At 44.6% G+C, this 11,680-nt stretch overlaps 1 long non-coding RNA gene across 2 annotated transcripts in view; it reads right to left on the bottom strand.

Annotated features, from left to right (window-relative positions):
- The window catches only part of LOC137444507 (uncharacterized), a 62,229-nt gene extending 51,150 nt beyond the window's left edge, over positions 1-11,079 (bottom strand). For both annotated transcript variants that reach the window (XR_010988176.1, XR_010988177.1), the window contains exon 1: positions 11,022-11,079. This is a non-coding gene — a long non-coding RNA (uncharacterized lncRNA). The remainder of the gene's footprint in view (positions 1-11,021) is intronic.
- Between the last annotated feature and the right edge of the window lie 601 nt (positions 11,080-11,680).

The following is an 11,680-nucleotide window of genomic DNA, read 5'->3' as shown; positions in this document are numbered from 1 at the left end:
TCTCAGCAGCGTGGTCTGAGATGTGGCTCCAGAGGGAGAAGAGATGAACCTAAGAGCCAAGCCCTCAGGCACAGCCTAAAATATGGAACAGTCAGGAGATCTGCACCTCCCACCTTGGGTGATGTTCTGGCAGCTGTTCTTGCAAGCCAACGAAGGCATGTTTGTTAATTGTTCCATTCCAGAGGTACAGAGAGGCAGGTTTTGCAGAGAATGAAATCTAGTTTCACAGCTTTTGGATCAGGACCTCAGTTTCCAAGAAACACAAAAATGGGAGAGAACAGCTTCCCAAAACCTACTCCTTAAGACCTCACACAATGTTCACATGGTGTACAGAAAGAATAACCTTTCTAACAGAGCTACACAGAAAACAGCCCAATTCTGCAGCACACTGTGCGCAGTAAGACCCCTTTATGTAAAGGACTGAAAGCTGAACTGTATCACTCTATGCAGAGCATCAAATTGAAAAGGGTTTACTCAGGCTTTATGCCAGGTGTGCTCTATACCTGTCAGACTACACTGACAAAGTTATTTAGACACCTTCAATATATAGATGGATTTAGGATCTAATTTTCAGTACTGGACTTGCACTTTCTTCCCTTACTGATGGGCCAAGTTCACATGGCTCTGTGCACTTCAGTACTTTGCAAGCAGCACCACAGCTGCTCTGCAGCTTATGGATAGGCAGACAGGCTTCCAGACAGGTTAGTTACTCAACCTACTTTTAAATACACTTTTTTCTATCCCCTCTCTCCATTTTCTGAGCACAATTGTTTTTCTTCCTCCCACAGTGAAGAGCAGGGAGGCAGCCATGCGTGCACACATCTATCAGCTAACTGTGCATGATTCCCTCTGGCAGCCCTGTCAGGACCTCCGTGTTTTCATGTACAAGATGTCACTCTGGGAAAGGTTCTTACACCTGTACTGAGCCCCTCCAAAATTCAAACCCAAGAAATATTCATTACATATAAAAAGGTAAAAGCTGGCCCTGATCTTCCACAAGAACACATCCAGATTTCCTGAAGGAAGAAGTTTTTTACTGTGAAGGTGGAAGAACAATGGAAGAGGTTCTCCAGGGAGGTGATGGAGGCCCCATCTCTGGAGACATTCAAGGTCAGGCTTGATGGGGCTCTGAGCCACCTGATCTAGTTGGGGATGTCCCCGATTCCTGCAGGGGGGTTGGACTAGATGACCTCTAGAGGTCCCTTCCAAACAGTGCATTCTGTAAGACTTCTGGAAAAATTTTCAAGTCATTGCAACAAAATGCATCACCTCTCCCTGGCCTCAGAAAGCCCACAGCTTAACACACTGCTCTCTCTGGCTGCACCACAGCAGCAGTCTACAAACTCCTCCTTAGCATGACTGTGGGAAATTCCCTGATCTGGAAAGGAGATTGCTCCTTGGAGCTCCAACCAGAGCAGATCACTTTTCTTCTCACCAGCACACTTCTAAACAGGGAGGCATGCATAATTTCTCAGCTCTCTTTTCCTTTTAAAGCATACTTATTGATGCCCCAGTTGGACAAAATGCTTTGAACACTGAACACAAGCCTCTGTGTTTTCAAGCCTGGCAACAACTAGCAGATTACTTCCTGAGGGCTCCCAGGGAGAACCCTCAGTTACTCCTTACTTTTGTGAGCCTTGAGCAGAAAGTGTCTCGTGCAAAGCAAGTGGAAATGCTCTCAAAGATATTCCAGAGTCACGCAAACAAATCAGTGCATGAGCACTTGCTCTTGTCACCACATCACTGATGAGACACAAATGTGGCAGGTGCTGCACAGAGAAGCACCAAAGGGAGAGGCAATCAGGTAAGACAGCTTCTGCCTGCTGTCAAGGGAGTATGGAAAGAGTAGTCCCTACTGAACTGCCTTAGCCTTTGAAAGCAGGTACTGCCTAATCCTTACTTAAACACTGTCTCCCTTCCTCTCCCTTGGGATGCAGGCTCACTTTACCTGTCAGAAAATTCACTTATTCCCCTGACTGCTCTATGGGCTTTGTCCAGGAGAGTCAATCTGGATTGGCAATTCCTTCAACACTGCACTCTGTGCCAAGTCTAATAATACAGTAAAGCATGAAGTAATTAAAAGGAAGAGATAATTTTGACTGAAAGGCAATGAAACCTGGGCTTTGAAAAGCACAAGGTAGGATTCCTTTCTAAGAGGCTCTGCTGTGATAAGAAACGGAAGCAGGTAGCTCACAATAGGATAATGTGCTGTTGAATACACTGGTTACTGTGCATGGCCTGCTGATACCTGCTAAAGCTGTGCACTCCATTTGCACAGAGAACTGCACCTAACAGAACAGATCCATGTCCTTTCTATCCCTTCATTTGCAATTCAAAAGCTACACAGATTTGTCTCCCCACACCTTTCATCAGCTGCTGCAAATGAACACAACTACTGAAAACAGCCCATGTCTGTATATGGACATAACTCCTGAATAAAAATGTGGAAGCAATCTATTTTTCTGCAGCTTCACAATTAAAACTCTTGTTACTGGGGCCATCAGGACTTCCCAGCTTACTACAGCCTCCCTTCCTAAGGCTCTCCCACACCCATGCTGCCCTCTTCTATCCCTGGGGAAAGCTGCTGCCCACAGCTCCCTCAAGCTCTGAGCAGACCCCTTCTCCTCAACTCTTTCTCCTCACTGTACCATATTCACACTTGTTGCTCTAGATCTCAGGACCAAGCACAATTTTACTTCCTTCACACTGTCCTCTGTCACATCCCATCCTCTGCCCTCTTTAAAGTCATCCAGCCTCCTCCTATCTTGCAAAATAGCAATTCAGATGCACATTTTAACAGCTGGGCCACAGGAGTTTTCTTTGCAAAAGCTTAGTAAAATCACAGCATAATGCTTTTAAAACTTACAATGCTGGATTTGGGGTATTTGTGTGCTACCTCCTGTATTGTGTGCTGCTATGCTACCTCCTGTACTTTCCATCCCAGAATTTTAAAATTATGTTGGTTTTGGTTTTCTGTTTGTTTGGTTTGGTTTTGTTTTAAAGAGTAATCCCTGCATTCTTCACCATCTTTTTAAGTTTTGCACCCTTAGGCTGTAAGAAATCCTCTGCAACCTATGGATCTTAAAAAATATGAACAACAACAAAAAATATCTGTTCCACTTTAGCTTAATGATTGCAACTTCCTTTTTTATTCTGAAATGACAAATCTCCCTGCCTAACTAGTGCTGGCAGCACTGTGAGTGGCACAGTTCCCTCCCATCTCTCACTAAGTTTTTATGTCATTTTGTGCTCATTCCTCAAAACTAGCTAGCTCTAGCATAGTTATGAGATCTGGAGATGCAAACTAAGAAATTCCTATGGTTCTTGCAGTGGGCCAATAATTTACAGCTCCATGCAGGACAGGGAGATAGGGTGAGCCTCTGCAGACTTGGAAGGGCCATTTCTGTATACAGAAGTTAATTTCCATCTCCCAGAGCTATCCCACAGTTTTAAAAAAAGACCCCATCAAAACCACAACAATTCCCCTCCAACACTACCAGAACTACCAGGGTGGATGTTCCCACAGACAGAAGCCTTCAATCCACTGCATCTGCTTGTCATGGAGACGATGTCTGATACTTCAGTACAGCTCTCCCACCGACATACAAGAAAAGCCTGAGCCATCCTCCTCCATATTTCCTGTTACCTAACAGCACAGACAAGAGAGCATGACCTGACTCCCCCACTGCACATGTGCTCATAGGGTATTCGTTCCCAAGTGGAAGTCTCCCAATACATTAGCAAGGCAGCTCGGTGACTGGAGCAGACATGCTTCATCGCCTCTAGTGAGCAGCAGTGCAGGCAGCAGACAACGGCTCCAAGAGGGAGCACCTTGGGGCTCTCTGCTAAATACCCAAATTCCCTTCTCTCTCTGATCCACCCTGTGCTCCTCACTAGGAAAGGCACATCAGCTAAAGTCATGGGCCTAACCCTCCACAGCTGCTGCACTGCAGCACTCATTTGGCAGCACTGCTCAAAGAACAGCCATTAGTAGCATTCAAACCTACCTTCTGCTTTTAAGTCGGTAACTGGTGTTCAATCAGGTTCTAATACACTCTAGCTAGAGCGCAAATGAGAACTCCTCATCTCTGTGAATGAAACACCAACCTGTAGCTTCAGCTCTTCATTTGTGTCAAACAGAGTACAACCTTGGAAAGTTTTTACTCAAAGAACCTAGTATTTTGTACACTTGCAAAACCCTCACAAGATGAGAAAGTTTGGGAGAGGAGAAAGGGCAGCCCATCTGGAGATAATAAATCTGACAAGAGACAAATTGTAGGATCAAAGACAGAACTTCATTATATTAGGAAAAATGACTAATTGATTTGCAAGAAAAATCTCATGAGTCATGCACCCTAAGAGAGTTCATCCCCACCACTGCCATCAAATCATTGTCTCCTTAAAAATGATGTCTCATTCCCTGCTCTGCAGATCAGAAAAGAGTAACTGGGTGTCCAAACCGGGTAACAACAGTTTTCAGAAGGAGTTTTGTATTTTTACATGTCTGGACAGACCACTGTTGAAAATACTTACAAGTCTTCTGAAGTCAGTAGCATTCACTTTTGGAAGGACTAAATGTAGATCTGACAAGAGTCAGCTTTTAGTTATTCTTAATGAGACAGGTTTGCAAGGTCTTTACCCAGTTAACAGTGAGAAACTCCTAATCTTACCTTACTGATAATGCAAAGATTACTGACCGTGCCGTATTTCTCACCATTTAAGTCACAGCAGGATCTTAACTGTGTTGTGTGCTTTGAGGGCACAGGCAGGGCATAATTGGTGAACTAGGATACAAATGCTACAGCATTTCAGAGTAGAATAGAATAGAATAGACCAGACCAGAATAGAATAGAAAGAATAGACCAGGTTGGAAGAGACCTTCAATATCATCGTGTCCAACCCATCAACCAATCCAACCCACCTAAACAACTAACCCATGGCACCAAGCACCCCATCAAGTCTCCTTCTGCAAACCTCCAATGACAGCGACTCTACCACCTCCCCAGGCAGCCCATTCCAATGGGCAATCACTCTCAAAGCTGCAGCATTTATTATGTATCAATCCCCCCCAACAAGACAGGTGGTGGGGGTTTTTTGTCTTTGTTTTTATTTAAAGCCAGAGACTCCATAGAGAGGAGAAACAACCACATTCTCATACAGATGAGAAAAGCACCCTCCTAGGTCAGCATTTTAAGCAAGTTTCCCAGTAATTCTTTATTTCCACATTTAGCAACACGAAGGACCTTACAAAATAATTTAGCTTCCATTTAAACAGAAGCTACTTGACACGGCTGAGTTAAGCATGCCTGCAGTTATCAAGATGGCAGAGAATGCAAGACAGAGGAAGGGTGAGAAAAGGTGGACAATTCATTGTAGCCATTTATTTTATTCCATTTATTTTATCAGAGAGCAGCATCTCTTCCAGCAGTCTGTGTATCAGCCTGCTTTGGCATATTTCCAATTAACTGTAGATAGAATCTTCTCTATATTACCTGGTTTATAAACAGCACTGCAGTGTCTAGCACACAGCTTGGACACCTCTTGGCTTCTCTCTTCTCCACTATTCCAAACTCTGGAACCCTACATTGTGTTACTTTCATGTAATTCACAGAAGATAAATGTGTAAGAAATAGTCCTTTCTAACAATGACTGGACAGGGTGCTGCCTTTCTGTCACTCCTTTCCCTGTACCTAGTGAAGAAAATGTAACGGACACTTCAGCTTTCTTGGCAGGGGCAGGAAGAACCCATGCTGACCCCAGCCTTACTCTCCAGAAGGTGGTAGCCGTTATCTGGATATGGAACAATCTACGTACTCCTAAAAGAAGGTCAATGATCTCACTACAGTTATTAAAGCTATGGTGTTAACAGCACCATTTGCAAGAAATTGCTTGAAGTCAAGTTCCACCACAGAGCCTTCTGCACTGGCTCTGATGCAGGGAATGTCCCATATGTGGTCTGACACCAGGGTGAGGACTTGGCAGCACTGACATGCTGGGTTTCAGTGATGGTGCCTTTGGTGCCACTACCAAAAAGTCAGGAGATCTTCGGGTTCTATCCTACCCTTAGAAGGATGACAAGGTTTGGTGACCACCAATTTGTGCATCTCCATTGCCTTATGCTCATCCCCTCCAGTTTTCATCTTCCAGCTTTTCAAACATTGCAGAAACTTCTGCTTTAATTATTGAAGCTAGTATATAAGTGAAGGCATGGAAGTGGAGAAAGCATCAAACACCTTATAGGCAGAACTACTGATTTTTCCTTACAAGGCACCTATGCTTAATAAAGAACAAATATACTATCAGTATGAATTGAGGGGTTGAGGGCAAAACAGTACAGACAACTAGTAAACAGATTTTGGAGTGGGAGAAATACACTTAAGCACTTCCAATGCACAAAAGGTAGCTCTAGACTACCAAAGTGACAGAGGAAAGGGCTGCTGTACAGCATGTATCACTTCCCACCTATCATCTTCCTGTCCCACCTCCCCATCCAAGAAGACAACCAGAAGAGATACCTGCTGCCTCACATCCATCCTCTCACTGCCAGTTACTGTGGGTTTTGGCTAACCCAGACCTGCAGACTAACTTTATAAAGAATGATGAAGGAAGATGAAGCAATTTGTTTTCATAAAGAAGCCACAAGGGGGGGTGAGGGGGGAGCACAACCAACAACCCACAAACAAAAATGTAATACTGCTGATGAGATTCCCAAACAGAGAGGAAACACAAAAGTAAAATATGCTGATGTGGTTTGCAGTTCTAGTCCCACACAGATGTTACAGGCATTGTGAATTGTAAGTGTTTTGCCTTAATAGAGTTCTTTGCCTTTGTCAAGATGATTAAAATGTACACAAACCCAAGAATGGGCCTGGAGGAGAAAGATCCTAACAAGCGACTGCTAGCAAATGGCAGATTGCTTGGTGAGGAGACAGTAAAGCCCGTTACACTGGCATGCAAGCAGAAAGCTGTATTTATTGCTCTAATTGTCCCTCCCAGCATACTGTCCCTACAGATGAATGGTTTGATTTTCTTGTGAAAGTCCTTAAGAGTACATATGAAAAGTCAAAGCATCAAAGCTTATGTTCTGAAAGAAACAGAAATGTTTCTTTTAATCAGATCTTAAAAAGAACAGTGAAATCAAGTCCAAGCAAAAGCTTCACACATAGGCCTTGTATGCAGCTAGAATGAACTATGGATTTATAGATATTATTTACTCTTTCAACAATGCAGAATGTTAGCTGCCGGAATAACAACCATCTCTGCTGGAGGACATCACTGTACCACAAACAATCCACACCACAATTGCTTGGTTTGGCCAGTGGTTACGACCCTTCTACATTTTTGCCGCCTCAAGGCATGTCCCTGTCTTAGCAGAGCTGATCATAGGCAGCACTAGCTAGAAGAGAAGCAGACAGGCAGTGGGACAGTTAGAACACCCTCTAAGTTATTTAGACATTGTAAAGAACAATCAAAAAGCCTGACAATTTTCTCAGATTAAATGCTGTTTCCAAAAGGTTATAGTCTTCTCTCGCCAAGGGTTGCCATGAAGAACTAGAGGCGACACCATTACCATTGAGACCACATCTTCATCCAGTGCTTGGGCTCTCAACTTTACACACTTCCTCAAGTTTTCCAACCAAAGGGGAAAAATCATTTGCCTCACAACACTAATAAAAAATAAATGCATGAACAGCTACACAAAATAGTTGTGTTGAAGGGTCCCATGATAACATCAACTAAGTTCCTATCAAGAGATTTTTCCTCAAACAGGCCCAAAGCCTGCAGTCCCACTCCCAAAATAACTGAATGCCAGTCACTTTAGCTGCACCAGAAGGCTAGACTGCCCTCAAAACAGATGACCACATACTCCTGAATTCATTGCAATTAATCCCCACTCGATCTTCACCAAAACCCAAGAAACTAACAGACTCACAGCAGATCTCCAAGTCTAGGAGGTCATACATCAATCCCAGTGTCACTGTTCTCCAAGACTGCTCCCCGGTTTGGGAGCAAAAGCCTCCATTAACTACCCCAGAACCTAGCATAAAGCAGCATGGCTTTAATATTTCCAGCAACACAGAAGGTCTGATCATGCCTTAACCTGGTAAAATTTAATAGCCTGCAAGAAGCTGTGGTTAATTGGCATCAGTTTATAAATTCTCATTTAGCAACAAAATATTTGAGATAAAGGAAACAAAAGAACCCACAATAAGTAGAAACATGTACTGATGGGGGCTGTTGTAGTATGCAAAACATCTGAGCACTCAACTAATTTGGCTGCAAGCTCTTGCTCAGGAAACAATGTCTGGCAATAATATGATCCCAAGGAAAGAGCTCTGTGGGGAAGTTATTTACTCTCTCACAAAGGCCCTATGATTTATACATGTTGTCACTGCCTGTGCCAGAAAATTGATGACTGATTACCACATATTCATTTCAGTATCAGGTATCCAGCCTGAATTAACTAGATTAGGCCACATGGAATTTCTTTACTTTTTACAGCACAACTGAGTATAACATTTGGTGTAAGTCAATAAAAAGAAGGAGCTGTCAAATGGAATCCAGCAAGAAGCAGAACATATTAAAGGCACATGAATCAAATGTTTATTATTTATCACTATTACTCATTTATTGCACAAACATCTGGATTCCATAACCAAAGCATGACAGAATGGTATTACTAGTGAGGAGAGAATAAATAAATATATATAAATAACGCCTAGTTTGTTAAACATCTGCAAAGCACTGCTTTCAGTCACCCATTCCCAGCTCCTGCAGGACAGGTATTCAACTTTTCCCTTGTGTTGTTGGCTGGATACTGATCAAAAAGTTTTGGTATCTCAGTTCTGCAGTTCCCTGTGCAAAGAGCATGAGATTCCTGCTGGAAATACTGCATGCCCTACATCACTGGGGACAAACCTGCATAGCAGGACTAGGGAGGGGACAAGAGTGAGACAGGGACACAACAACACTCAAGAAAGAAAAAAAGCTTTTTCAGAAGAGCATCACTAAAGAGAGAAATGAATAAAATCATGTCAGGCAAAGAACTTGTAAAACCTAAGAAATAGTATCATGTATCAGTGCACTTGCATATGCAGTATGGTCTGATTAATATTAATTGAGACTGATACTTTGATTTTAGGCTTATAGCTAATACTTGCAAAATATGAACACGTATGGTTTCTTTTCCAAGCAAGTTGCGTCTCAGATGAATTAAATCACACAGGGCCTTGCTAGTGAAGCCTTCTTCACTTGTGACCTCTGACTGCTTTAACAGATACATAGCAATGCTCTATCAACTGCTGTTCAATTCATGAATATTTCATTGAGTACACCTTTTAATTTGAAGTTTATTAAATAATAACTGCAGTAAAGCTCAGACTGCTTTACTGCTAAGCCTACAATATATTTTTTTATTTGACTGTATGTATGAATGTGTCTTAGCTCCCTCAGGCAGCAGAGAGGGTGGGAGCTGTTGTCATGAACAACCATGAACGTTTCCAACTGCAGAAAGACCAGAATTTTTTATCTGTATATAAATGCATTTACATCCCTACACTAAATGCCACTGAAATACTGCATGATAAACTGTTATGAACTGCATTGCATGGGGCTCTCCTACAGACCGCCCACTACTACAAAATCCATAGAAACATGCAGTCGTTGCTGGATGTACATTCCACTATGCAGGAATCTCCAGGCCTGCCTTGGCTCTTTGACAAAGAGGCTGTTCAGCGTTGTGTGGACTCACACAAATCCTCAACAAGGGGAAAAGCAATCTGTAGTACCCAAAAATCAATCAGTGCTGAAAACCGTTGCCACTACTGTGGTAAAGCAGAGTTGCTCTGCTTTTTCTCCTGTAAACAGCAACAAGAAAGACGGCAATAAAGAGTTAACGTAACCCCACGTAAACGCGAGAGCCAGAGAAACAAAACAACCCTCTGACAAGAGCTCAGCACCACTTCCTCTGATTTGGTACCATCAGGATCAGCTTTTCCATTCAGGAAGACGAGGCTGTCACCTGGGGCAGCAGAGCAGCCAGGGGCTGCTTATTGTTAGGCTAACAGCAGGATGTAAAGGGCACTTCCCAATTAACCTGAGGCAGCACATACCCCAGAAGCAGTGCTGGATAGTGTAAAATAATGAAACGTAATAGGAATGGGAACATCTTGGACTCAAGCACAAGGAAACTGAACAAGCATCAGTGAAACAAATGAAAAAAACCCACCCCCGGAGACTGTCTCATCAGTAACTATTTTCCCCACTCCTATTAGGCCTCCTTCAGCATCCTTTATGCTCTTCTTGCCCTCTTACACCAGTGTCTGCAATAGAAGAAGCCTTCCTTCCATCTGCTTGCTAACTATCCTCCCTTTTCTCTATCAAGGCTTCTAGCGTCGACCAAGAGGAAGCAGTATATTAAAAAAGGTGCAGGGACACCATGTGCCAATGACAACGTTTTGCTCACAGACTTCTTGTGACGGAGATCTTTCATGCTTTTGGGAGAGGAAGGTAAAGGAGAAGAAAAACTGCGCTTTTGAACAGGGCCAGTGCCACAGTCCAAGCCTCCGTGCAGCAGAACAAGCTAGGCTGATGTACCCCTCAAAGCTCTGGAAGGCCGCAGGCCACCAGCCCCTGTTGCTCGGGACACGGAAGCACCCAGCTCGCACAGCCTGCGCCGACTGAGGCAGGCGGGCTCTCTGCTGCCTACCATGCTTACAGGCACTGATGCCGACGGGCAATAGCCCACACAACCAACTACACAAGAGGGCTCAGTGCTACTCAAAAGCACCTTCTAAGGGGAAGCACGGCTGCGGCGAGCCCCGACAGAGGCCATGTACACAAACCCCGGCGCAGTGCCGGCAGCCCACACCCCGCAGGGAACCCGCTCCAAATGGCACCACGCCGAGCCTGGCGCGACGGCAGCCCCACACTTCACCCTCACCCGAAGGGGAGGAGAAATATTGGTGCTGCGCCCTCCCCCTGAGCCCGGGTGGCCCCCACCAAGTAGAAAAACCACTTACTGAGGGGGCCAGTGGCAGCCCGTGCAGCACTGGGGAGGAGGGAGGCAGGCAAGGTTGCTTACGCCCTTCCCCTCCCCTCCCCTCTCCTTTTTAGGGCTGAAGGACAGCGCCCTCTGTGGGGCGTTTCCAGAACGTTCTGCGCCGGAGCCCGGCCCCTGGAGGGGAAATAACACGAGAGCTGGGAGAGTCTGCTGCCTCTGGAGCCTGGTTCCATTTTCGGCAGCGGTGACGCTTAGGAGGAGGCGGCAGCAGGAGGTTAAACCTGGCAATCTGAGGGAGGAACTGTTGTCCTCGTGGCTGTGGCAAACGAGGCAGAGGAGTGGGAGGTGAAGACTCATAATGCCTCGCAGGCCCATGGGTAAATGGCCGCAAAGTTTCTCTGCATTGGCTTCCCCTCCAGATCAGTGATGTGCTTCTCACGCTGACACTTCCTTGGACATTTCCCAAAGTAAAGTGAAGAGCCCTTTGTCAGTATGAATTGATGCAGCAGCATGATCCTGCTAGCTTATACCTTTTACTTGTCTGGGTCTCCAGTAACTTGAGTAAGATTACTTTCACAGCTGGAAGAGAAAACGCAGCCAAGCACCCTCTCTCTGGGAAGGTTCATACATTGCCTCCAGCTTATATGGCGGAATGTGTGAAGTATAATGATGCTTGGG

Source organism: Melanerpes formicivorus, unplaced genomic scaffold, assembly GCF_026170545.1.
Source record: "Melanerpes formicivorus ecotype bairdi unplaced genomic scaffold, bMelFor1.0.p_v2 SCAF_12, whole genome shotgun sequence".
NCBI classification, from domain to species: domain Eukaryota; kingdom Metazoa; phylum Chordata; class Aves; order Piciformes; family Picidae; genus Melanerpes; species Melanerpes formicivorus.
This window is presented reverse-complemented; position numbering and strand designations above follow the sequence as displayed.